Source organism: Chiloscyllium punctatum, unplaced genomic scaffold, assembly GCF_047496795.1.
Source record: "Chiloscyllium punctatum isolate Juve2018m unplaced genomic scaffold, sChiPun1.3 scaffold_219, whole genome shotgun sequence".
Lineage (NCBI taxonomy): Eukaryota > Metazoa > Chordata > Chondrichthyes > Orectolobiformes > Hemiscylliidae > Chiloscyllium > Chiloscyllium punctatum.
In genome coordinates this window covers 283,789-309,255 of record NW_027309953.1, presented here as the reverse complement: position 1 = coordinate 309,255, position 25,467 = coordinate 283,789, and the positions used below count along the sequence as shown (strand labels likewise).

The 25,467-nt window shown below is 55.3% G+C and overlaps 1 pseudogene; it reads left to right on the top strand.

The window, feature by feature from the left end:
• The window catches only part of LOC140472022 (ephrin-A2 pseudogene), a 117,219-nt pseudogene that overhangs the window by 86,653 nt on the left and 5,099 nt on the right, over positions 1 to 25,467 (top strand).

The following is a 25,467-nucleotide window of genomic DNA, read 5'->3' as shown; positions in this document are numbered from 1 at the left end:
GGTAAAATACTGGTGGGGACAGGTCTGTCCCTGTATACCGCTGGGGTACAGTACTGGTAGGGATGGGTCTGTCCCTATATAACACTGGGGTACAGTACTGGTGGGGACAGGTCTGTCCCTGTATTACACTGGGGTACAGTACTGGTGGGGACAGGTTTGTCCCTGTATAACACTGGGGGACAGAACTGGTGGGGACGGGTCTGTCCCTATGTAACACAGGGGTACAGTACTGGTGGGGACGGGTCTGTCCCTGTGTAACACTGGAGTACAGTACTTTTGGGGATGGGTCTGTCCGTGTATAACACTGAGGTACAATACTGGTGGGGACGGGCCTCTTGCTGTATTACACTGGGGTACAGTACTGGTGGGGACAGATCTGTAACTGTATAACAGTGGGGTACAGTACTGGTTGGGATGGATCTGTCCCTGTATAACACTGGGGTACAGTACTGGTGGGGACGGGTCTGTCCCTGTATAACACTGGGGAACAGTACTGGTGGGGACGGGTCTGTCCCTCTATAACACTGGGGGACAGTATTGGTGGGGACGTGTCTTTCCCTGTATAAGACTGGGATACAGTACTGGTGGGGACGGGTCTGTACCTGTATAACACTGAGATACAGTACAGGTGGGGATGGTCTGTCCCTGTACAACAATGTGGGACAGTACTGGTGGGGACGTCTCTGTCCCTGTATAACGCTGGGGTGTAGTACTGGTGGGGACGGGTCTGTCCCTGTATAACACTGGGGAACAGTACTGGTGGTGACGGGTCTGTCCCTGTATAACACTGGGGGACAGTACTGGTGGGGACGTGTCTGTCCCTATATAACACTTGGGTATAGTACTGGTGGGGACGTGGCTGTCCCTGTATAACACTGGGGAACAGTACTGGTGGGGACGGGTCTGTCCCTGTATAACACCGGGGGACAGTACTGGTGGGGACGGGTCTGTCCCTGTATAACACTGGTGTACAGTACTCGTGGGGACGGGTCTTTCCCTATATAACACTTGGGTATAGTACTGGTGGGGACGGGTCTGTCCCTGTATAACACTGGGGAACAGTACTGGTGGGGACGGGTCTGTCCCTGTATAACACCGGGGTACAGTACTGGTGTCGACGGGTCTGTCCCTGTATAACACTGGGGTACAGTACTGGTGGGGACAGCTCTGTCCCTGTATAACACTGGGGTACAGTATTGGTGGGGATCGGTCTGTCCCTGTATAACACTGGGGTACAGTACTGGTGGGGACAGGTCTGTCCCTGTATAACACTGGGATACAGAACCGTTGGGGATGGGTCTGTCCCTGTATACCGCTGGGGTACAGTACTGGTGGGGATGGGTCTGTCCCTGTATAACAGTGGGGTACAATACTGGTGGGGATGGGTCTGTCCCTGTATAACAGTGGGGTACAATACTGGTGGGGATGGGTCTGTCCCTGTATAACACTGGGGTACAGTACTGGTGGGGACCTGTCTGTCCCTGTATAACACTGGGGTACAGTACTGGTGGGGACGGGACTGTCCCTGTATAACACTGGGGTACAGTACTGGTGGGGACGGGTCTGTCCCTGTATAACACTGGGGTACAGTACTGGTGGGGACGGGACTGTCCCTGTATAACACTGGGGTACAGTACTGGTGGGGACGGGTCTGTCCCTGTATAACACTGGGGTACAGTACTGGTGGGGACAGCTCTGTCCCTGTATAACACTGGGGTACAGTATTGGTGGGGATCGGTCTGTCCCTGTATAACACTGGGGTACAGTACTGGTGGGGACAGGTCTGTCCCTGTATAACACTGGGATACAGAACCGTTGGGGATGGGTCTGTCCCTGTATACCGCTGGGGTACAGTACTGGTGGGGATGGGTCTGTCCCTGTATAACAGTGGGGTACAATACTGGTGGGGATGGGTCTGTCCCTGTATAACAGTGGGGTACAATACTGGTGGGGATGGGTCTGTCCCTGTATAACACTGGGGTACAGTACTGGTGGGGACCTGTCTGTCCCTGTATAACACTGGGGTACAGTACTGGTGGGGACGGGACTGTCCCTGTATAACACTGGGGTACAGTACTGGTGGGGACGGGTCTGTCCCTGTATAACACTGGGGTACAGTACTGGTGGGGACGGGACTGTCCCTGTATAACACTGGGGTACAGTACTGGTGGGGACGGGTCTGTCACTGTATAACACTGGGGGACAGAACTGGTGGGGACGGGTGTGTCCCTGTATAACACTGGGGTACAGTACTGGTGGGGACAGGTCTGTCCCTGTATAACACTGGGGGACAGAACTGGTGGGGACGGGTGTGTCCCTATATAACACTGGGGTACAGTACTAGTGGGACGGGTCTGTCCCTGTATAACACTGGCTTACAGTACTGGTGGGGATGGGTCTGTCCCTGTATAACACTGGGGTACAGTACTCGTGGGGATGGGTCTGTCCCTGTGTAACACTGAGGTACAGTACCGGTGGGGGCAGGTCTGTTCCTGTATAACACTGGGGTACAATACTGTTGGGGACAGGTCTGTCCCTGTATAACACTGGGGTACAGTACTGGTGGGGACGGTTCTGTCCCTGTATAACACTGGGGTACAGTACTGGTGGGTATGGATCTGTCCCTGTATAACACTGGGGTACAGTACTGGTGGGGACGGGTCTGTCCCTGTATAACACTGGGGTACAGTACTGGTGGGTATGGGTCTGTCCCTGTATAACACTGGGGTACAGTACTGGTGGGGACGGATATGTCCCTGTATAACACTGGGGTACAGTACTGGTGGGGACGGGTCTGTCCCTGTGTAACACTGGGGTATAGTACTGGTGGGGACGGATATGTCCCTGTATAACACTGGGGTACAGTACTGGTGGGGACGAGTCTGTCCCTGTATAACACTGGGGTACAGTACTGGTGGGGACGGGTCTGTCCCTGTATAACACTGGGGTACAGTACTGGTGGGGACGAGTCTTTCCCTGTATAACACTGGGGTACAGTACTGGTGGGGACGGGTCTGTCCCTGTATAACACTGGGGTACAGTACTGGTGGGGACGAGTCTGTCCCTGTATAACACTGGGGTACAGTACTGGTGGGGACGGGTCTGTTCCTGTGTAACACTGGGGTACAGGACTGGTGGGGACGGATATATCCCTGTATAACAGTGGGGTAAAGTACTGGTGGGGACGGGTCTGTCCCTGTGTAACACTGGGGTATAGTACTGGTGGGGACGGGTCCGTCCCTGTATAACACTGGGGTACAGTACTGGTGGGGACGGGTCTGTCACTGTGTAACACTGGGGTACAGTACTGGTGGGGATGGGTCTGTCCCTGTATAACAGTGGGGTACAGTACTGGTGGGGACGGGTCTGTCCCTGTATAACAGTGGGGTACAGAACTGGTGGGGATTGGTCTGTCCCTGTATAACACTGGGGTACAGTACTCGTGGGGATGGGTCTGTCCCTGTGTTACACTGAGGTACACTACTGGTGGCGACGGGCCTCTTGCTGTATTACACTGGGGTACAGTACTGGTGGGGACGGGTCTGTCCCTGTATAACACTGGGGGACAGTAGTTGTGGGGACGTGTCATACCCTGTATAACACTGGGGGACAGTAGTGGTGGGGACGTGTCTTTCCCTGTATAACACTGGGGTACAGTACTGGTGGGGACGGGTCTGTCCCTATATAACATTTGGGTATAGTACTGGTCGGGACGGGTCTGTCCCTGTATAACACTGGGGAACAGTTCTGGTGGGGACGGGTCTGTCCCTGTATAACAGTGGGGTACAGTACTGGTGGGGACGGGTCAGTCTCTGTATAACACTAGGGTACAGTACTGGTGCGGACGGGTCTCTTGCTGTATTACTTTGGGGTACAGTACTGGTGGGGACGGGTTTGTCCCTGAATAACACTGGGGTACAGTACTGGTGGGGACAGATCTATTACTGTATAACAGTGGGGTACAGTACTGGTGGGGATGGGTCTCTCTGTGTAACACTGGGGTACAGTACTGGTGGGGACAGGTCTGTCCCTGTACAACACTGGGGTACAGTACTGGTGTGTACGGGTCTGTCCCTGTATAACAGTGGGGTACAGTACTGATGGGGACGGGTCTCTCTGTGTAACACTGGGGTACAGTACCGGTGGGGACGGGTCTGTCCCTGTATAACACTGGGGTACAGTACTGGTGGGGACAGGTCTGTCTATGTATAACACTGGGGTACAGTACTGGTGGGCACAGCTCTTTCCCTGCATAACACTGGGGTACAGTACTTGTGGGGACAGGTCTGTCTATGTATAACACTGGGGTACAGTACTGGTGGGCACAGCTCTTTCCCTGCATAACACTGGGGTACAGTACTTGTGGGGACAGGTCTGTCCCAGTATAACACTGGGTTACAGTACTGGTGGGGATGGGTCTGTCCCTGTATAACACTGGGGTATAGTACTCGTGGGGATGGGTCTGTCCCTGTATAACACTGGGATACAGAACCGGTGGGGACGGGTCTGTCCCAGTATAACACTGGGTTACAGTACTGGTGGGGATGGGTCTGTCCCTGTATAACACTGGGGTATAGTACTCGTGGGGATGGATCTGTCCCAGTATAACACTGGGGGACAGTACTGGTGGGGACGGGTCTGTCTCTGTATAACACTGGGGTACAGTACTGGTGGGGACGGGTCTGTCCCTGTATAACACTGGGGTACAGTACCGGTGGGGACTGGTCTGTTCCTGTATAACACTGGGGTACAGTCCTGGTGGGGACAGGTCTGTTCCTGTATAACACTGGGGTACAGTACTGGTGGGGGCAGGTCTGTTCCTGTATAACACTGGGGTACAGTACTGGTGGGGACGGGTCTGTCCCTGTATAACACTGGGGTACAGTACTGGTGGGGACGGGTCTGTCCCTGTATAACACTGGGGTACAGTACTGGTGGGTATGGGTCTGTCCCTGTATTACACTGGGGTATAGTACTGGTGGGGACGGATATGTCCCTGTATAACACTGGGGTACAGTACTGGTAGGGACGAGTCTGTCCCTGTATAACACTGGGGTACAGTACTGGTGGGGACAGGTCTGTTCCTGTGTAACACTGGGGTACAGTACTGGTGGGGACGGATATGTCCCTGTATAACACTGGGGTAAAGTACTGGTGGGGACGGGTCTGTCCCTGTGTAACACTGGGGTACAGTACTGGTGGGGACGGGTCTGTCCCTATGTAACACTGGGGTACAGTACTGGTGGGGACGGGTCCATCCCTGTATAACATTGGGGTACAGTACTGGTGGGGACGGGTCTGTCACTGTGTAACACTGGGGTACAGTCCTGGTGGGGACGGGTCTGTCCCTGTATAACACTGGGGTACAGTCCTGGTGAGGACGGGTCTGTCTCTGTATAACACTGGGGTACAGTACCGGTGGGGACAGGTCTGTCCCTGTATAACACTGGGGTACTGTACTGGTGGGGACGGGTCTCTCCCTGTATAACACTGGGCTATAGTACCGGTGTGGACGGATATGGCCCCGTATAACACTGGGGTACTGTACCGGTGGGGACAGGTCTGTCCCTGTATTTCACTGGGGTCAGTACTGGTGGGGACAGGTTTGTCCCTGTATAACACTGGGGTACAGTACTGGTGGGGGCGGGTCTTTCCCTGTATTACTCTGGGGTACAGAACTGGAGGTGACGGGTCTGTCCCTGTATAACACTGGCGTACAGTACTGGTGGGGACGGGTCTGTCCCTGTATAACACTGGGGTACAGTACTGGTGGGGACGGGTCTGTCCCTGTATAACACTGGGGTACAGTACTGGTGGGGACGGGTCTGTCCCTGTATAACACTGGGGTACAGTACTGGTGGGGACGGGTCTGTCCCTGTATAACTCTGGGGTACAGTACTGGTGGGGACGGGTCTGTCTCTGTATAACACTGGGGTACAGTACTGGTGGGGACGGGTCTGTCCCTGTATAACACTGGGGTACAGTACTGGTGGGGACGGGTCTGTCTCTGTATAACACTGGGGTACAGTACTGGTGGGGACGGGTCTGTGACTGTATAACACTGGGGTACAGTACTGTTGGGGACGGGTCTGTCCCTGTATAACACTGGGGTACAGTACTGGTGGGGACGGGTCTGTCCCTGTATAACACTGGGGTACAGTACTGGTGGGGACAGGTCTGTCCCTGTATAACACTGGAGTACAGTACTGGTGGGGACAGGTCTGTTCCTGTATAACACTGGGGTACAGTACTGGTGGGGACGGGTCTTTCCCTGTATAACTCTGAGGTACAGTACTGGAGGTGACGGGTCTGTCCCTGTATAACACTGGGGTACAGTACTGGTGGGGACGGGTCTGTCCCTGTATAATACTGGGGTACAGTGCTGGTGGGGACGGGTCTGTCCCTGTATAACACTGGGGTACAGTACTGGTGGGGACGGGTCTGTCACTGTATAACACTGGGGTACAGTACCGGTGGGGACGGGTCTGTCACTGTATAACACTGGGGTACAGTACTGGTGGGGACAGGTCTGTCCCTGTATAACACTGGGGTACAGTACTGGTGGGGAAGGGTCTGTCACTGTATAACACTGGGGTACAGTACTGGTGGGGACGGGCCTGTCTCTGTATAACACTGGGGTACAGTACTGGTGGGGATGGGTCTGTCCCTGTATAACACTGGGGTACAGTACTGGTGGGGACGGGTCTGTCCCTGTATAACACTGGGGTACAGTACCAGTGGGGAAGGATATGGCCCCGTATAACACTGGGGTACAGTACTGGTGTGGACGGGTCTGTCCCTGTATTACACTGGGGTACAGTACTGGTGGGGACAGGTTTGTCCCTCTATAACACTGGGGTACAGTACTGGTGGGGGCAGGTCTTTCCCTGTATAACACTGGGGTACAGTACTGGTGGGGACGGGTGTGTCCCTGTATAACACTGGGGTACAGTACTGGTGGGGATGGATCTGTCCCTGTATAACACTGGGGTACAGTACCGGTGGGGATGGGTCTGTCCCTGTATAACACTGTGGTACAGTACTGGTGGGGATGGTCTGTCCCTGTATAACACTGGGCTACAGTACTGGTGGGCATGGTCTGTCCCTGTATAACACTGGGATACAGTACTGGTGGGGATGGTCTGTCCCTGTATAACACTGGGATACAGTACTGGTGGGAATGGGTCTGACCCTATATAACACTGGGGTACTGTACCGGTGGGGACAGGTCTGTCCCTGTATAACACTGGGGTACAGTACTGGTGGGGACGGGTCTGTCCCTGTGTAACACTGGGGTACAGTACTGGTGGGGACGGGTCTGTCCCTGTATAACACTGGGATACAGTACCGGTGGGGACGGGTCTGTCTCTGTATAACACTGGGGTACAGTACTGGTGGGGACGGGTCTGTCTCTGTATAACACTGGGGTACAGTACTGGTGGGGACGGGTCTGTCTCTGTATAACACTGTGGTTCAGTACTGCTGGGATGCGTCAGTCCCTGTGTAACACTGGGGTACAATACTGGTTGGGACGGATCTGTCTCTGTATAACACTGGGGTACAGTACTGGTGGGGACGGGTCTGTCCCTGTATAACACTGGGGTACAGTACTGGTGGGGACTGGTCTGTCCCTGTATAACACTGGGGTACAGTACTGGTGGGGACGGGTCTGTCCCTGTATAACACTGGGGTACTGTACTGGTGGGGAAGGGTCTGTCCCTGTATAACACTGGGGTACAGTACCGGTGGGGACGGGTCTGTCCCTATATAACACTGGGGTACAGTACTGGTGGGGACGGGTCTGTCCCTGTATAACACTGGGGTACAGTACTGGTGGGGACAGGTCTGTCCCTGTATAACACTGGGGTACAGTACTTGTGGGGACGGGTCTGTCCCTGTATAACACTGGGGTACAGTACTGGTGGGGACGGTTCTGTCCCAGTATAACACTGGGTACAGTCCCGGTGGGGACAGGTCTGTCCCTGTATAACACTGGTGTACAGTACTGGTGGGGACGGGTCTGTCCCTGTATAACACTGGGGGAGGGAGATGGTGGGGACGGGTCTGTCCCTGGATAACACCGGGGTACAGTACTGGTGGGGACGGGTCTGTCCCTGTATCACACTGGGGTACAGTACTGGTGGGGATGGTCTGTCCCAGTATAACACTGGGGTACAGTACTGGTGGGGACGGGTCTGTCCCTGAAAACAGTTGGGTACAGTAGTGGTGGGGACGGGTCAGTCCCTGTACAACACTTGGGTACAGTCCTGGTGGGGACGGGTCTGTCCCTGTACAACACTGGGGTACAGTACTGGTGGGGATGGGTCTGTCCCTGTATAACACTGGGGTACAGTACCGGTGGGGACGGGTCTGTCCCTGTATAACACCGGGGTACCGTACTGGTGGGGATGATTCTGTCCCTGTATAACACTGGGGTACAGTACTGGTGGGGACGGGTCTGTCCCTGTATAACAGTGGGGTACAGTACTGGTGGGGACGGGTCTGTCCCTGTATAACACCGGGGTACAGTACTGGTGGGGATGGACTGTCCCTGTATAACACTGGGGTACAGTACTGGTGGGGACGGGTCTGTCCCTGTATAACACTGGGGTACAGTACTGGTGGGGACGGGTCTGTCCCTGTATAACACTGGGGTACAGTACAGGTGGGGATGGGTCTGTCCCTGTGTAACACTGGGGTACAGTACTGGTGGGGACGGGTCTGTCCCTGTATAACACTGGGGTACAGTACTGGTGGGGACACGTCTGTCCCTGTATAACACTAGGGTACAGTACTGGTGGGGACGGGTCTGTCCCTGTAATACACTGGGGTACAGTACTGGTGGGGACAACTCTGTCATTGTATAACACTGGGGTAAAGTACTGGTGGGGACGGGTCTGTCACTGTATAACACTGGGGTACAGTACTGGTGGGGACGGGTCTGTCTCTGTATAACACTGGGGTACAGTACTGGTGGGGACAGGTCAGTCCCTGTATAACACTGGGGTACAGTACTGGTGGGGACAGGTCTGTCCCTGTATAACACTGGGGCACTTAACTGGTGGGGACGGGTCTGTCCCTGTATATCACTGGGGTACAGTACTGGTGGGGGACAGGTCTGTCCCTGTATAACAGTGGGGTACAGGACTGGTGGGGACGGGTCTGTCACTGTATAACCCTGGGGTACAGTACTGGTGGGGGCGGGTCTGTCCCTGTATAACACTGGGGTACAGTACTGGTGGGGGACAGGTCTGTCCCTGTATAACACTGGGGTACAGTACTGGTTGGGACGGGTCTGTCCCTGTATAACACTGGTGTACAGTACTGGTGTGGACGGGTCTCTCAGTGTATGTCACTGGGGTACAGTACTGGTGGGGACGGCTCTGTCCCTGTATAACACTGGGGTACAGTACCGGTGGGGACAGGTCTGTCCCTGTATAACACTGTGGTACAGTACTGGTGGGGACGGGTCTGTCCCTGTATAACACTTGGGTACATTTCTGGTGGGGACGGGTCTGTCCCTGTATAACACTGGGGTACAGTACTGGAGGGGACGGGTCTGTCCCTGTATAACACTGGGGTTCAGTACTGGTGGGGACGGGTCTGTCCCTGTATAACACTGGGGTACAGTACTGGTGGGGACAGGTCTGTCCCTGTATAACACTGGGGTACAGTACTGGTGGGGACAGGTCTGTCCCTGTATAACACTGGGGTACAGTACTGGTGGGGACGGGTCTGTCAGTGTATAACACTGGGGTACAGTACTGGTGGGGACAGGTCTGTCCCTGTATAACACTGGGGTACAGTGCTGGTGGGGACGGGTCTGTCCCTGTATAACACTGGGGTAGAATACTGGTGGGGACAGGTCTGTCAGTGTATAACACTGGGGTACAGTACTGGTGGGGACGGGTCTGTCAGTGTATAACACTGGGGTACAGTACTGGTGGGGACAGGTCTGTCCCTGTATAACACTGGGGTACAGTACTGGTGGGGACGGGTCTGTCCCTGTATAACACTGGGGTAGAATACTGGTGGGGACAGGTCTGTCCCTGTATAACACTGGGGTACAGGACTGGTGGGGTGGGTCTGTCCCTGTATAACACTGGGGTAGAATACTGGTGGGGACAGGTCTGTCAGTGTATAACACTGGGGTACAGTACTGGTGGGGACGGGTCTGTCAGTGTATAACACTGGGGTACAGTACTGGTGGGGACAGGTCTGTCCCTGTATAACACTGGGGTACAGTACTGGTGGGGACGGGTCTGTCCCTGTATAACACTGGGGTAGAATACTGGTGGGGACAGGTCTGTCAGTGTATAACACTGGGGTACAGTACTGGTGGGGACGGGTCTGTCCCTGTATAACACTGGGGTACAGTACTCGTGGGGACGGGTCTGTCCCTGTATAACACTGGGGTACTGTGTTGGTGGGGACGAGTCTGTCCCTGTATAACACTGGGGTACAATACTGGTGGGGACGGGTCTGTCCCTGTATGACACTGGGGTACAGTACTGGTGGGGACGGGTCTGTCCCTGTATATCAGTGGGGTACAGTACTGGTGGGGACGGTTCTGTCCCTGTATAACATTGGGGTACAGTGCTGGTGGGGACAGCTCTGTCCCTGTATAACACTGGGGTACAGTACTGGTGGGGACGGGTCTGTCTCTGTATAACACTGGGGTACAGTACTGGTGGGGACAGGTCTGTCCCTGTATAACACTGGGGTACAGTACTGGTGGGGACAGGTCTGTCCCTGTATAACACTGGGGTATAGTACTCGTGGGGATGGATCTGTCCCAGTATAACACTGGGGGACAGTACTGGTGGGGACGGGTCTGTCTCTGTATAACACTGGGGTACAGTACTGGTGGGGACGGGTCTGTCCCTGTATAACACTGGGGTACAGTACCGGTGGGGACTGGTCTGTTCCTGTATAACACTGGGGTACAGTCCTGGTGGGGACAGGTCTGTTCCTGTATAACACTGGGGTACAGTACTGGTGGGGGCAGGTCTGTTCCTGTATAACACTGGGTTACAGTACTGGTGGGGATGGGTCTGTCCCTGTATAACACTGGGGTATAGTACTCGTGGGGATGGATCTGTCCCAGTATAACACTGGGGGACAGTACTGGTGGGGACGGGTCTGTCTCTGTATAACACTGGGGTACAGTACTGGTGGGGACGGGTCTGTCCCTGTATAACACTGGGGTACAGTACCGGTGGGGACTGGTCTGTTCCTGTATAACACTGGGGTACAGTCCTGGTGGGGACAGGTCTGTTCCTGTATAACACTGGGGTACAGTACTGGTGGGGGCAGGTCTGTTCCTGTATAACACTGGGGTACAGTACTGGTGGGGACGGGTCTGTCCCTGTATAACACTGGGGTACAGTACTGGTGGGGACGGGTCTGTCCCTGTATAACACTGGGGTACAGTACTGGTGGGTATGGGTCTGTCCCTGTATTACACTGGGGTATAGTACTGGTGGGGACGGATATGTCCCTGTATAACACTGGGGTACAGTACTGGTAGGGACGAGTCTGTCCCTGTATAACACTGGGGTACAGTACTGGTGGGGACAGGTCTGTTCCTGTGTAACACTGGGGTACAGTACTGGTGGGGACGGATATGTCCCTGTATAACACTGGGGTAAAGTACTGGTGGGGACGGGTCTGTCCCTGTGTAACACTGGGGTACAGTACTGGTGGGGACGGGTCTGTCCCTATGTAACACTGGGGTACAGTACTGGTGGGGACGGGTCCATCCCTGTATAACATTGGGGTACAGTACTGGTGGGGATGGGTCTGTCACTGTGTAACACTGGGGTACAGTCCTGGTGGGGACGGGTCTCTCCCTGTATAACACTGGGCTATAGTACCGGTGTGGACGGATATGGCCCCGTATAACACTGGGGTACTGTACCGGTGGGGACAGGTCTGTCCCTGTATTTCACTGGGGTCAGTACTGGTGGGGACAGGTTTGTCCCTGTATAACACTGGGGTACAGTACTGGTGGGGGCGGGTCTTTCCCTGTATTACTCTGGGGTACAGTACTGGAGGTGACGGGTCTGTCCCTGTATAACACTGGCGTACAGTACTGGTGGGGACGGGTCTGTCCCTGTATAACACTGGGGTACAGTACTGGTGGGGACGGGTCTGTCCCTGTATAACACTGGGGTACAGTACTGGTGGGGACGGGTCTGTCCCTGTATAACACTGGGGTACAGTACTGGTGGGGACGGGTCTGTCCCTGTATAACTCTGGGGTACAGTACTGGTGGGGACGGGTCTGTCTCTGTATAACACTGGGGTACAGTACTGGTGGGGACGGGTCTGTCCCTGTATAACACTGGGGTACAGTACTGGTGGGGACGGGTCTGTCTCTGTATAACACTGGGGTACAGTACTGGTGGGGACGGGTCTGTGACTGTATAACACTGGGGTACAGTACTGTTGGGGACGGGTCTGTCCCTGTATAACACTGGGGTACAGTACTGGTGGGGACGGGTCTGTCCCTGTATAACACTGGGGTACAGTACTGGTGGGGACAGGTCTGTCCCTGTATAACACTGGAGTACAGTACTGGTGGGGACAGGTCTGTTCCTGTATAACACTGGGGTACAGTACTGGTGGGGACGGGTCTTTCCCTGTATAACTCTGAGGTACAGTACTGGAGGTGACGGGTCTGTCCCTGTATAACACTGGGGTACAGTACTGGTGGGGACGGGTCTGTCCCTGTATAATACTGGGGTACAGTGCTGGTGGGGACGGGTCTGTCCCTGTATAACACTGGGGTACAGTACTGGTGGGGATGGGTCTGTCCCTGTATAACACTGGGGTACAGTACTGGTGGGGACAGGTCTGTCACTGTATAACACTGGGGTACAGTACCGGTGGGGACGGGTCTGTCACTGTATAACACTGGGGTACAGTACTGGTGGGGACAGGTCTGTCCCTGTATAACACTGGGGTACAGTACTGGTGGGGAAGGGTCTGTCACTGTATAACACTGGGGTACAGTACTGGTGGGGACGGGCCTGTCTCTGTATAACACTGGGGTACAGTACTGGTGGGGATGGGTCTGTCCCTGTATAACACTGGGGTACAGTACTGGTGGGGACGTGTCTGTCCCTGTATAACACTGGGGTACAGTACCAGTGGGGAAGGATATGGCCCCGTATAACACTGGGGTACAGTACTGGTGTGGACGGGTCTGTCCCTGTATTACACTGGGGTACAGTACTGGTGGGGACAGGTTTGTCCCTCTATAACACTGGGGTACAGTACTGGTGGGGGCAGGTCTTTCCCTGTATAACACTGGGGTACAGTACTGGTGGGGACGGGTGTGTCCCTGTATAACACTGGGGTACAGTACTGGTGGGGATGGATCTGTCCCTGTATAACACTGGGGTACAGTACCGGTGGGGATGGGTCTGTCCCTGTATAACACTGTGGTACAGTACTGGTGGGGATGGTCTGTCCCTGTATAACACTGGGCTACAGTACTGGTGGGGATGGTCTGTCCCTGTATAACACTGGGATACAGTACTGGTGGGGATGGTCTGTCCCTGTATAACACTGGGATACAGTACTGGTGGGAATGGGTCTGACCCTATATAACACTGGGGTACTGTACCGGTGGGGACAGGTCTGTCCCTGTATAACACTGGGGTACAGTACTGGTGGGGACGGGTCTGTCCCTGTGTAACACTGGGGTACAGTACTGGTGGGGACGGGTCTGTCCCTGTATAACACTGGGATACAGTACCGGTGGGGACGGGTCTGTCTCTGTATAACACTGGGGTACAGTACTGGTGGGGACGGGTCTGTCTCTGTATAACACTGGGGTACAGTACTGGTGGGGACGGGTCTGTCTCTGTATAACACTGTGGTTCAGTACTGCTGGGATGCGTCAGTCCCTGTGTAACACTGGGGTACAATACTGGTTGGGACGGATCTGTCTCTGTATAACACTGGGGTACAGTACTGGTGGGGACGGGTCTGTCCCTGTATAACACTGGGGTACAGTACTTGTGGGGACTGGTCTGTCCCTGTATAACACTGGGGTACAGTACTGGTGGGGACGGGTCTGTCCCTGTATAACACTGGGGTACTGTACTGGTGGGGAAGGGTCTGTCCCTGTATAACACTGGGGTACAGTACCGGTGGGGACGGGTCTGTCCCTATATAACACTGGGGTACAGTACTGGTGGGGACGGGTCTGTCCCTGTATAACACTGGGGTACAGTACTGGTGGGGACAGGTCTGTCCCTGTATAACACTGGGGTACAGTACTTGTGGGGACGGGTCTGTCCCTGTATAACACTGGGGTACAGTACTGGTGGGGACGGTTCTGTCCCAGTATAACACTGGGTACAGTCCCGGTGGGGACAGGTCTGTCCCTGTATAACACTGGTGTACAGTACTGGTGGGGACGGGTCTGTCCCTGTATAACACTGGGGGAGGGAGATGGTGGGGACGGGTCTGTCCCTGGATAACACCGGGGTACAGTACTGGTGGGGACGGGTCTGTCCCTGTATCACACTGGGGTACAGTACTGGTGGGGATGGTCTGTCCCAGTATAACACTGGGGTACAGTACTGGTGGGGACGGGTCTGTCCCTGAAAACAGTTGGGTACAGTAGTGGTGGGGACGGGTCAGTCCCTGTACAACACTTGGGTACAGTCCTGGTGGGGACGGGTCTGTCCCTGTACAACACTGGGGTACAGTACTGGTGGGGATGGGTCTGTCCCTGTATAACACTGGGGTACAGTACCGGTGGGGACGGGTCTGTCCCTGTATAACACCGGGGTACAGTACTGGTGGGGATGATTCTGTCCCTGTATAACACTGGGGTACAGTACTGGTGGGGACGGGTCTGTCCCTGTATAACAGTGGGGTACAGTACTGGTGGGGACGGGTCTGTCCCTGTATAACACCGGGGTACAGTACTGGTGGGGATGGACTGTCCCTGTATAACACTGGGGTACAGTACTGGTGGGGACGGGTCTGTCCCTGTATAACACTGGGGTACAGTACTGGTGGGGACGGGTCTGTCCCTGTATAACACTGGGGTACAGTACAGGTGGGGATGGGTCTGTCCCTGTGTAACACTGGGGTACAGTACTGGTGGGGACGGGTCTGTCCCTGTATAACACTGGGGTACAGTACTGGTGGGGACACGTCTGTCCCTGTATAACACTAGGGTACAGTACTGGTGGGGACGGGTCTGTCCCTGTAATACACTGGGGTACAGTACTGGTGGGGACAACTCTGTCATTGTATAACACTGGGGTAAAGTACTGGTGGGGACGGGTCTGTCACTGTATAACACTGGGGTACAGTACTGGTGGGGACGGGTCTGTCTCTGTATAACACTGGGGTACAGTACTGGTGGGGACAGGTCAGTCCCTGTATAACACTGGGGTACAGTACTGGTGGGGACAGGTCTGTCCCTGTATAACACTGGGGCACTTAACTGGTGGGGACGGGTCTGTCCCTGTATAACACTGGGGTACAGTACTGGTGGGGGACAGGTCTGTCCCTGTATAACAGTGGGGTACAGGACTGGTGGGGACGGGTCTGTCACTGTATAACCCTGGGGTACAGTACTGGTGGGGGCGGGTCTGTCCCTGTATAACACTGGGGTACAGTACTGGTGGGGGACAGGTCTGTCCCTGTATAACACTGGGGTACAGTACTGGTTGGGACGGGTCTGTCCCTGTATAACACTGGGGTACAGTACTGGTGTGGACGGGTCTCTCAGTGTATGTCACTGGGGTACAGTACTGGTGGGGACGGCTCTGTCCCTGTATAACACTGGGGTACAGTACCGGTGGGGACAGGTCTGTCCCTGTATAACACTGTGGTACAGTACTGGTGGGGACGGGTCTGTCCCTGTATAACACTTGGGTACATTTCTGGTGGGGACGGGTCTGTCCCTGTATAACACTGGGGTACAGTACTGGAGGGGACGGGTCTGTCCCTGTATAACACTGGGGTTCAGTACTGGTGGGGACGGGTCTGTCCCTGTATAACACTGGGGTACAGTACTGGTGGGGACAGGTCTGTCCCTGTATAACACTGGGGTACAGTACTGGTGTGGACAGGTCTGTCCCTGTATAACACTGGGGTACAGTACTGGTGGGGACGGGTCTGTCAGTGTATAACACTGGGGTACAGTACTGGTGGGGACAGGTCTGTCCCTGTATAACACTGGGGTACAGTGCTGGTGGGGACGGGTCTGTCCCTGTATAACACTGGGGTAGAATACTGGTGGGGACAGGTCTGTCAGTGTATAACACTGGGGTACAGTACTGGTGGGGACGGGTCTGTCAGTGTATAACACTGGGGTACAGTACTGGTGGGGACAGGTCTGTCCCTGTATAACACTGGGGTACAGTACTGGTGGGGACGGGTCTGTCCCTGTATAACACTGGGGTAGAATACTGGTGGGGACAGGTCTGTCCCTGTATAACACTGGGGTACAGTACTGGTGGGGACGGGTCTGTCCCTGTATAACACTGGGGTAGAATACTGGTGGGGACAGGTCTGTCAGTGTATAACACTGGGGTACAGTACTGGTGGGGACGGGTCTGTCAGTGTATAACACTGGGGTACAGTACTGGTGGGGACAGGTCTGTCCCTGTATAACACTGGGGTACAGTACTGGTGGGGACGGGTCTGTCCCTGTATAACACTGGGGTAGAATACTGGTGGGGACAGGTCTGTCAGTGTATAACACTGGGGTACAGTACTGGTGGGGACGGGTCTGTCCCTGTATAACACTGGGGTACAGTACTCGTGGGGACGGGTCTGTCCCTGTATAACACTGGGGTACTGTGTTGGTGGGGACGAGTCTGTCCCTGTATAACACTGGGGTACAATACTGGTGGGGACGGGTCTGTCCCTGTATGACACTGGGGTACAGTACTGGTGGGGACGGGTCTGTCCCTGTATATCAGTGGGGTACAGTACTGGTGGGGACGGTTCTGTCCCTGTATAACATTGGGGTACAGTGCTGGTGGGGACAGCTCTGTCCCTGTATAACACTGGGGTACAGTACTGGTGGGGACGGGTCTGTCTCTGTATAACACTGGGGTACAGTACTGGTGGGGACAGGTCTGTCCCTGTATAACACTGGGGTACAGTACTGGTGGGGACAGGTCTGTCCCTGTATAACATTGGTGTACAGTACTGGTGGGGGACAGGTCTGTCCCTGTATAACACTGGGGTACAGTACTGGTGGGGACAGGTCTGTCGCTGTATAACACTGGGGTACAGTACTGGTGGGGACGGGTCTGTCAGTGTATAACACTGGGGTACAGTACTGATGGGGACAGGTCTGTCCCTGTATAACACTGGGGTACAGTACTGGTGGGGACGGGTCTGTCCCTGTATAACACTGGGGTAGAATACTGGTGGGGACAGGTCTGTCAGTGTATAACACTGGGGTACAGTACTGGTGGGGACGGGTCTGTCAGTGTATAACACTGGGGTACAGTACTGGTGGGGACAGGTCTGTCCCTGTATAACACTGGGGTACAGTACTGGTGGGGACGGGTCTGTCCCTGTATAACACTGGGGTAGAATACTGGTGGTGGGGACAGGTCTGTCCCTGTATAACACTGGGGTACAGTACTGGTGGGGACGGGTCTGTCCCTGTATAACACTGGGGTAGAATACTGGTGGGGACAGGTCTGTCAGTGTATAACACTGGGGTACAGTACTGGTGGGGACGGGTCTGTCAGTGTATAACACTGGGGTACAGTACTGGTGGGGACAGGTCTGTCCCTGTATAACACTGGGGTACAGTACTGGTGGGGACGGGTCTGTCCCTGTATAAAACTGGGGTAGAATACTGGTGGGGACAGGTCTGTCCCTGTATAACACTGGGGTACAGTACTGGTGGGGACGGGTCTGTCCCTGTATAACACTGGGGTACAGTACTCGTGGGGACGGGTCTGTCCCTGTATAACACTGGGGTACAGTATTGGTGGGGACGAGTCTGTCCCTGTATAACACTGGGGTACAATACTGGTGGGGACGGGTCTGTCCCTGTATGGCACTGGGGTACAGTACTGGTGGGGACGGGTCTGTCCCTGTATATCACTGGGGTACAGTACTGGTGGGGAAGGTTCTGTCCCTGTATAACATTGGGGTACAGTGCTGGTGGGGACAGCTCTGTCCCTGTATAACACTGGGGTACAGTACTGGTGGGGACGGGTCTGTCTCTGTATAACACTGGGGTACAGTACTGGTGGGGACAGGTCTGTCCCTGTATAACACTGGGGTACAGTACTGGTGGGGACAGGTCTGTCCCTATATAACACTGGGGTACAGTACTGGTGGGGACGGGTCTGTCCCTGTATAACACTGGGGTACAGTACTGGTGGGGACGGGTCTGACATTGTATAACACTGGGGTATAGTACTGGTGGGGACAGGTCTGTCCCTGTATGGCACTGGGGTACAGTACTGGTGGGGACGGGTCTGTCCCTGTATATCACTGGGGTACAGTACTGGTGGGGAAGGTTCTGTCCCTGTATAACATTGGGGTACAGTGCTGGTGGGGACAGCTCTGTCCCTGTATAACACTGGGGTACAGTACTGGTGGGGACGGGTCTGTCTCTGTATAACACTGGGGTACAGTACTGGTGGGGACAGGTCTGTCCCTGTATAACACTGGGGTACAGTACTGGTGGGGACAGGTCTGTCCCTATATAACACTGGGGTACAGTACTGGTGGGGACGGGTCTGTCCCTGTATAACACTGGGGTACAGTACTGGTGGGGACGGGTCTGTCCCTGTATAACACTGGGGTAGAATACTGGTGGGGACAGGTCTGTCAGTGTATAACACTGGGGTACAGTACTGGTGGGGACGGGTCTGTCAGTGCATAACACTGGGGTACAGTACTGGTGGGGACAGGTCTGTCCCTGTATAACACTGGGGTACAGTACTGGTGGGGACGGGTCTGTCCCTGTATAACACTGGGGTAGAATACTGGTGGTGGGGACAGGTCTGTCCCTGTATAACACTGGGGTACAGTACTGGTGGGGACGGGTCTGTCCCTGTATAACACTGGGGTAGAATACTGGTGGGGACAGGTCTGTCAGTGTATAACACTGGGGTACAGTACTGGTGGGGACGGGTCTGTCAGTGTATAACACTGGGGTACAGTACTGGTGGGGACAGGTCTGTCCCTGTATAACACTGGGGTACAGTACTGGTGGGGACGGGTCTGTCCCTGTATAACACTGGGGTAGAATACTGGTGGGGACAGGTCTGTCCCTGTATAACACTGGGGTACAGTACTGGTGGGGACGGGTCTGTCCCTGTATAACACTGGGGTACAGTACTCGTGGGGACGGGTCTGTCCCTGTATAACACTGGGGTACAGTATTGGTAGGGACGAGTCTGTCCCTGTATAACACTGGGGTACAATACTGGTGGGGACGGGTCTGTCCCTGTATGGCACTGGGGTACAGTACTGGTGGGGACGGGTCTGTCCCTGTATATCACTGGGGTACAGTACTGGTGGGGAAGGTTCTGTCCCTGTATAACATTGGGGTACAGTGCTGGTGGGGACAGCTCTGTCCCTGTATAACACTGGGGTACAGTACTGGTGGGGACGGGTCTGTCTCTGTATAACACTGGGGTACAGTACTGGTGGGGACAGGTCTGTCCCTGTATAACACTGGGGTACAGTACTGGTGGGGACAGGTCTGTCCCTATATAACACTGGGGTACAGTACTGGTGGGGACAGGTCTGTCCCTGTATAACACTGGGGTACAGTACTGGTGGGGACGGGTCTGTCCCTGTATAAAACTGGGGTAGAATACTGGTGGGGACAGGTCTGTCCCTGTATAACACTGGGGTACAGTACTGGTGGGGACAGGTCTGTCCCTGTATAACACTGGGGTACAGTACTCGTGGGGACGGGTCTGTCCCTGTATAACACTGGGGTACAGTATTGGTGGGGACGAGTCTGTCCCTGTATAACACTGGGGTACAATACTGGTGGGGACGGGTCTGTCCCTGTATGGCACTGGGGTACAGTACTGGTGGGGACGGGTCTGTCCCTGTATATCACTGGGGTACAGTACTGGTGGGGAAGGTTCTGTCCCTGTATAACATTGGGGTACAGTGCTGGTGGGGACAGCTCTGTCCCTGTATAACACTGGGGTACAGTACTGGTGGGGACGGGTCTGTCTCTGTATAACACTGGGGTACAGTACTGGTGGGGACAGGTCTGTCCCTGTATAACACTGGGGTACAGTACTGGTGGGGACAGGTCTGTCCCTATATAACACTGGGGTACAGTACTGGTGGGGACGGGTCTGTCCCTGTATAACACTGGGGTACAGTACTGGTGGGGACGGGTCTGACATTGTATAACACTGGGGTATAGTACTGGTGGGGACAGGTCTGTCCCTGTATGGCACTGGGGTACAGTACTGGTGGGGACGGGTCTGTCCCTGTATATCACTGGGGTACAGTACTGGTGGGGAAGGTTCTGTCCCTGTATAACATTGGGGTACAGTGCTGGTGGGGACAGCTCTGTCCCTGTATAACACTGGGGTACAGTACTGGTGGGGACGGGTCTGTCTCTGTATAACACTGGGGTACAGTACTGGTGGGGACAGGTCTGTCCCTGTATAACACTGGGGTACAGTACTGGTGGGGACAGGTCTGTCCCTATATAACACTGGGGTACAGTACTGGTGGGGACGGGTCTGTCCCTGTATAACACTGGGGTACAGTACTGGTGGGGACGGGTCTGTCCCTGTATAACACTGGGGTAGAATACTGGTGGGGACAGGTCTGTCAGTGTATAACACTGGGGTACAGTACTGGTGGGGACGGGTCTGTCAGTGCATAACACTGGGGTACAGTACTGGTGGGGACAGGTCTGTCCCTGTATAACACTGGGGTACAGTACTGGTGGGGACGGGTCTGTCCCTGTATAACACTGGGGTAGAATACTGGTGGTGGGGACAGGTCTGTCCCTGTATAACACTGGGGTACAGTACTGGTGGGGACGGGTCTGTCCCTGTATAACACTGGGGTAGAATACTGGTGGGGACAGGTCTGTCAGTGTATAACACTGGGGTACAGTACTGGTGGGGACGGGTCTGTCAGTGTATAACACTGGGGTACAGTACTGGTGGGGACAGGTCTGTCCCTGTATAACACTGGGGTACAGTACTGGTGGGGACGGGTCTGTCCCTGTATAACACTGGGGTAGAATACTGGTGGGGACAGGTCTGTCCCTGTATAACACTGGGGTACAGTACTGGTGGGGACGGGTCTGTCCCTGTATAACACTGGGGTACAGTACTCGTGGGGACGGGTCTGTCCCTGTATAACACTGGGGTACAGTATTGGTAGGGACGAGTCTGTCCCTGTATAACACTGGGGTACAATACTGGTGGGGACGGGTCTGTCCCTGTATGGCACTGGGGTACAGTACTGGTGGGGACGGGTCTGTCCCTGTATATCACTGGGGTACAGTACTGGTGGGGAAGGTTCTGTCCCTGTATAACATTGGGGTACAGTGCTGGTGGGGACAGCTCTGTCCCTGTATAACACTGGGGTACAGTACTGGTGGGGACGGGTCTGTCTCTGTATAACACTGGGGTACAGTACTGGTGGGGACAGGTCTGTCCCTGTATAACACTGGGGTACAGTACTGGTGGGGACAGGTCTGTCCCTATATAACACTGGGGTACAGTACTGGTGGGGACAGGTCTGTCCCTGTAAAACTCTGGGGTACAGTACTGGTGGGGACGGGTCTGTCCCTGTATAACACTGGGGTACATTATTTGTGCGGACAGGTCTGTCTCATTGTGTTTAAATCCTTCTAATAAGGCGACCGAAACTGTGTGCATCATCCAGGTGTGGTCTCCCTTTGCCGAAGTTTGGGCGATCCTGTCGAGTGTCTGTTGTAACATCCCTTTGTTCCCTCATCTCTCCCTCTCCATGCAAATCAACCTGTCCTGACTCATCCCTCACAACACCCAGATTCCTCTGTACCTCACTGCTTTGTTCTTTTCATCGAGTACGGAAACAGTTCCTTCAGTCCAACCTATCCACCAGATATCCCAACCTAATCTCGTCCCATTTGCCAGCACTTGGCCCACATCCCCCCAAATCCTTCCTATTCATGTCCCCATCCAGATGCCTTTTAAATGCTGTCGTTGTCCCAGCCTGCACCACTTCCTCTGGCAGCTCATTCCACACACGTACCACCCTCTGGGTGAAAAAGTTGCCCCTTTCCCCTCTCACCCTCAACCTATGCCCCTCTAGTTCTGGATCCCCCCACCCCAGGGGAAAAGACCTTGTCTATTTACCCTATCAATGCCCCTCATGGTTTTATAAACCTCTATAAGGTCACCCCTCAGCCTCCGACGCTCCGGGGAAAACAGCCCCAGGCCTGTTACACATCTTCCCCCCTTCGGAGGCAGGAATGCAAAGGCAGCGAGGGATTTCCTGCAGAGCGTCTGCGAGACCCTCCCTCACTCGGACGCACCCCACCTCCCCAGCACGATCATTTCAGCCGAGGATGAGGGACACCCAGTGTTGCAGAGGTTCCTCCCCACCGTGAGTAACTCCCTTCCAGAGTGAGGGAGGGCCTCAAGGGAGGTGGGGGCACTATCGTGGAGGAAGGGTGCAGGGGGTCGGCGAGGGGGTGGGGGGGGGGGGGGTGGACATTGCCCAAGTTTCCATCGCAGACAGAAATACCAGCGTCCCCACCGTCTCCCCCCAGCCCATCCCCACAGCACGCAAACAGACCTCTCCACCAATCCCATCAAACACTGCCAGGGACAGGGATGGCACGGGGTTAGATACAGAGTAAAGCTCCCTCTACACTCTCCCCCCCCATCCCAGGGACAGGGACAGGGACAGCACGGGGTTAGATACAGAGTAAAGCTCCCTCTACACTGTCCCCCCCCATCCCAGGGACAGGGACAGCACGGGGTTAGATACAGAGTAAAGCTCTCTCTACACTGTCCCCTCCATCCCAGGGACAGGGACAGCACGGGGTTAGATACAGAGTAAAGCTCCCTCTACACTGTCCCCCCCCATCCCAGGGACAGGGACAGCACGGGGTTAGATACAGAGTAAAGCTCTCTCTACACTGTTGGTGTTGGTTGGTGTGGCCGCTCTCTGGGATAGTATCCATGAGGATTTCCCAGCTGCCCTCAGGGATCAGGAAGTCTCCTCAGTGAGTCACCGAGTAGTCGGAGGGTTGAGGGTGACCAGAGGAGGCTGTTCCTCTTTTCTTGAGGTTATGGTTGTGTGACAGAGTGCACACTCATCGCACGCTATTCCCGAGTTTCCTGCCTCCGCCCTCCCTGCTCCGGATTCCAGAACTTTCCGCCCACAAGCCTCCTTCGCCGACCGCCACCCCCGCCCCCTCACAACCTTACCATCCCCTCTCTCTCTCTCTCCTATCTCTGTCACCCCCGACACCCCCTCCCTATCTCTGTCACCCCCTCCAGCCCCCTACACCCCCTCCCTATCTCTGTCACCCCCTCCAGCCCCTACACCCCCTCCCTATCTCTGTCACCCCCTCCAGCCCCCTACACCCCCTCCCTATCTCTGTCACCCCCTCCAGCCCCCTACACCCCCTCCCTATCTCTGTCACCCCCTCCAGCCTCCTACACCCCCTCCCTATCTCTGTCACCCCCTCCAGCCTCCTACACCCCCTCCCTATCTCTGTCACCCCCTCCAGCCTCCTACACCCCCTCCCTATCTCTGTCACCCCCTCCAGCCCCTACACCCCCTCCCTATCTCTGTCACCCCCTCCAGCCCCCTACACCCCCTCCCTATCTCTGTCACCCCCTCCAGCCCCCTACACCCCCTCCCTATCTCTGTCACCCCCTCTAGCCCCTACACCCCCTCCCTATCTCTGTCACCCCCTCCAGCCTCCTACACCCCCTCCCTATCTCTGTCACCCCCTCCAGCCCCTACACCCCCTCCCTATCTCTGTCACCCCCTCCAGCCCCCTACACCCCCTCCCTATCTCTGTCACCCCCTCCAGCCTCCTACACCCCCTCCCTATCTCTGTCACCCCCTCTAGCCCCCTACACCCCTTCCCTATCTCCATCACCTCCTCCAGCCCCCTGTGCCTGACCCCATGAGCAAATCACTGTGTGTGGGATCTTGCTGTGTATCTGGGGGTGTGCTCAAGTGTGGGATCTTGCTGTGCATCTGTGTCTGCATACTGGGCCGTAGGATCTTGCTGTGCAAGATGGCGTAATGTGGACTGTGGGATCTTGTTGTGTGTTTTGGGGGGGTGACCCGTGCCAAATTGCAGTCAGTGGGATCTTGCTGTGAGTCTGGGTTTGCCTGCTGAGCAGTGGGATCTTGCTGTGCTCTTGGTGGGGATGGCGTTGGTGAATCACTTTCTATGGAATCTTGCTGTGCTGTGAGGGGGGAGCCATTGACAAATTACGGTCTGTGCGTCTGGGCTGTGCACTGGTCTGTGGGATCTTGCTGTGCGTCTGGGTCTGTGCGCTGATCTGTGGGATCTTGCTGTGCTCTCGGGGGGGAGCGGTTGGCGAATTGCGGTCTGTGGGATCTTGCTGTGCTCTCGGGGGGAGGGAGCTGTTGGCGAATCGCGGTCTGTGGGACCTTGCTGTGCTCTTGGGGGGAGGGAGCCGTTGGCGAATCGCGGTCTGTGGGATCTTGCTGTGCTCTCGGGGGGGAGCGGTTGGCGAATCGCGGTCTGTGGGATCTTGCTGTGCTCTCGGGGGGGAGGGAGCCGTTGGTGAATCGCGGTCTGTGGGATCTTGCTGTGCTCTCGGGGTGGGGGGGGAGCCGTTGGCGAATCGCGGTCTGTGGGATCTTGCTGTGCTCTCGGGGGGGAGCGGTTGGCGAATCGCGGTCTGTGGGATCTTGCTGTGCTCTCGCTGCCTCACCAACCCCCCCCCTCCCCCAGCCCTGAAGTTGTTGTTGTTGTAAGCTGCTGTTCCCCCTCTCCAGGTTCCACGGGGGTAATTACACAGTGCGAGTTCACATCAACGACTACATGGACATTGTGTGTCCCCACTACAGCCTGCCCCAGGCCTCGGCCCAGGATCCGGCCCAAGCCGAGAGGTTCCAGCTCTACATGGTGGACCAGGAGGGGTACAACACATGCAGCCTGAACAGCAAGGCCTTCAAACGTTGGCAATGTGACCGGCCATTTGCCCCCTTCGCCCCCGTCCACTTCCTGGAAAAGATACAACTGTTTACCCCCTTCTCCCTCGGCTTCGAGTTCAGGCCCGGCACCGACTACTACTATATCTGTAAGTCTCACTCGGTCTGTGTGTGTCTGTGTCTGTGTCTGTGTGTGTGTGCGTGTGAGAGAGACAGAGGTGTGTGTCTGTGTGTGTGTGTGTGTCTGTGTGTGTGTGTGTCTGTGTGTGTCTGTGTCTGTGTGTGTCTGTGTCTGTGTGTGTGTGTGTGTGTGTCTGTGTGT